The sequence below is a fragment of the Triticum dicoccoides genome, chromosome 3A (genome assembly GCF_002162155.2).
Source record: "Triticum dicoccoides isolate Atlit2015 ecotype Zavitan chromosome 3A, WEW_v2.0, whole genome shotgun sequence".
Lineage (NCBI taxonomy): Eukaryota > Viridiplantae > Streptophyta > Magnoliopsida > Poales > Poaceae > Triticum > Triticum dicoccoides.
Window position 1 is genome coordinate 43,443,056 of NC_041384.1, and position 2,758 is coordinate 43,445,813.

Sequence of the window (2,758 nt, forward strand, 5' to 3'; positions counted from 1 at the left end):
GGCGACGTAAAAAGGCCAAAAATCGGCCCAGCCGAGCCCCCCAAGCACCCTCAGGACCTCAAAAAAGCGCCGGCGAACCCAGGCCAAACCCAGCGCATCGGGGGGCTGTTGGGGGCGCTGGCGGAAGGAACGACCAATCCTATTCCCCACGCGTCCTTTCTCTTGGCGATTGTCCTGGGGGCAGCCACGGCGATTGTCCTGGGGGCACCCACGGCTGGAAAAACGTACTCACCCTCCCCCAGGCGGAAGCATTTTGCCCCTCAGGACGTGCTTTTTTTGGTCCGGCGATTGTCCTGGGGGGGCTCCAACGGCGGGAGATGCCCTTACCTTGCACCGGCCACTCATCGGTAGATGCCTTATATTCTGGTAGGCCACCATCTTGTTAATTACACGTACTGAATTTCCTGTTTTTGGAAAAGGAAAAGGTTTGCCTCGGCACTCATGGGATACAACACCAATAGCAGAGCAACATGGAAGGAGGGATAGAACGCTCTGGAAGCGCTCGATGCGTAATTGCATGTACAATACTCCATCTCCATGCAGAGTGTCATTGTTTCGTTGCTAGCAGTAACATTTTTCAAGTTACCCCATCTCCATCTCCATGCAAGCTAGTACTACAGTACTACAGTACTATAGTAGTGCTGGTAACTAACTGACTGACTAACCTACATGCCTGTGTGGAATTAAAGGTGAGAAATGAGAAGGAGATGATACAGATCCGGTCGTGGATCCGACAAGTTGTGCATCGTGGAGGGGAGGTCCCCTAGCGATGATTGCTTGCCGAACGGAATGGGTCCTCGAAGCACATGCATGGCCTCCGTATGGGATGCGTCTGAATCCTTTTGCATTGCAGTTGCAGCGCATGGTCCCCTGCGCTGGCTCCGGCTCCGCCCGCTCCACCAAGGCACCGAGGAGATCTGGTCTGATCTGATCCACGCACATTGCCGGCCGCCAGTCACCCCACCCACCCGTTGCTTCGCGTTTCCTATCCCTCCATCTCGCCTTGCATGTCAACGATCCCATCTACCCTTCCTTTCCTCCGGTGTCTGTCTTTCTGCTCTTTAGTTTGCCCACTCGATCCGATCGATCACCAGGCGGGTGAATTGTGAATGTTGGTCCAAAGCTTGTGATCGACTGCCATTCCTGCAACAATGCCGTTGCCCGTTCCTGTGGCGGCTGGGCAGGGCTTGGCTTGATGCATGCATGCACGCACTAGCGTAGCTCTGGCTAACCTGTCCATGTGGGAGTATAGAACATGCTGTCAAATGCAGTAGAATAGTACTACTATAGTAGCGTCTGTAACCCAGCATTAGAACATGTGCGTGGCTAAGATACTTGCTGCTGGTACTCCTAGGAGGAATCAGAAGCAAGTTAATTGCATTGTTAGCACAGGTGAAAAACGCAGGCAAGCGTATAATAAAGAGTACCATGCATGCTCACCTTCGGTGGTTCCCTTTCCTCGGCTTTTCTGTCGGTAGCATTGCAGATTGCGGTCCGGTTAGTGAGGGGGGAAAAAAGACCTGGGTGCACTCCCGCTGTCTTTCCACTGACTCACTCCATCTCTTTTCCCTGACTAAAACATCACCGCGGGGCAAAGATCGGAGCCCCACTCGGACAGCTCACATCACCGCAGCAAGTATCATCAACATCCCAATCGTCCCAAGGACAGACTGACGGGTCCGGGTCAGGCTCCGAATTGTTCGGCAGGCTTCAGGAACTGAATTCAAATCGCTCGCTCGGCCTCTTTTAACTTCCTGCCGCCGCCGCCGCCGCATTAGCTTCGGGGCAGGACAGAATGCAACACTGTGTACTCATCATCTCATCACTAGCGATCGGGCGACGGGCGGCGAAGCTATTCAGTCAGGGAGGAACAGTGTCTGTCACCACGCCCATGTTTTCCTCCCCGCTGGCGGTGGATGTCATGGATGGATGGATCTCGGTTTATGAACAGCACTGTTGTTCTGTTGCCGGAGCGCACAGGACTCTGCTCCATCGGCCGTACTATGGGCTAGCTATACATAACTGACTGCCTGACTGCCCCGGGAAAGCGAGCAGGAGGAGGAAGAGCAGTGAGTCTGGGCTGGATCGTGCATGTGGAATCTGATGCAGCACTGTACCGACTTTCAACTTTCCAACCAACTCAGCTCAATTCATCCCGTATGCATCGATGAGTTCGTCCCGTCTGGTCCCGTTTTCCTTCTGTTTTTCTGTTTTTTCATGTTCGTTTTTTAATTTTATTTTCCTTTATTATTATTATTTTTAAATAATTTTCTAGAATACCTTTTCATATTGGCGAATATTTTTTGTTTATCAATTTCAGAAAATGTTCATCAGGTTCAAAACATGTTCATCGGTGTCCAAAAAATCAAAATTTGTTCAGAAAATATCAAAAATATTATAATTAAAAATTGTTCATCATATTTTTTTTCGATTTTTCCATGAATTTTAAAAAATTGTTATTCGAATTCAAAATGTGTTCATTAAGCACCAAAAATATTCATATTTATAAATTTGACAGCATTTTTTTAATCTGCGAACATTTCATGAAATACATGAACGTATTTTTCAAATTCAGGTACACTTTTTGAATTATAGGATTTTTTAAAATAAAATTATATACAATTTTTTCGAAATCATGAACCATTTTTGGAAATCCCAAAATTGATTTAAAGAAGCAAAAAAAGAAATCAAAAATGGTGCCTCATCCCGCACATGGGCCGGCCTAAAAGGCACGTAGGGGAAGGGGGTGGGTGCGCGT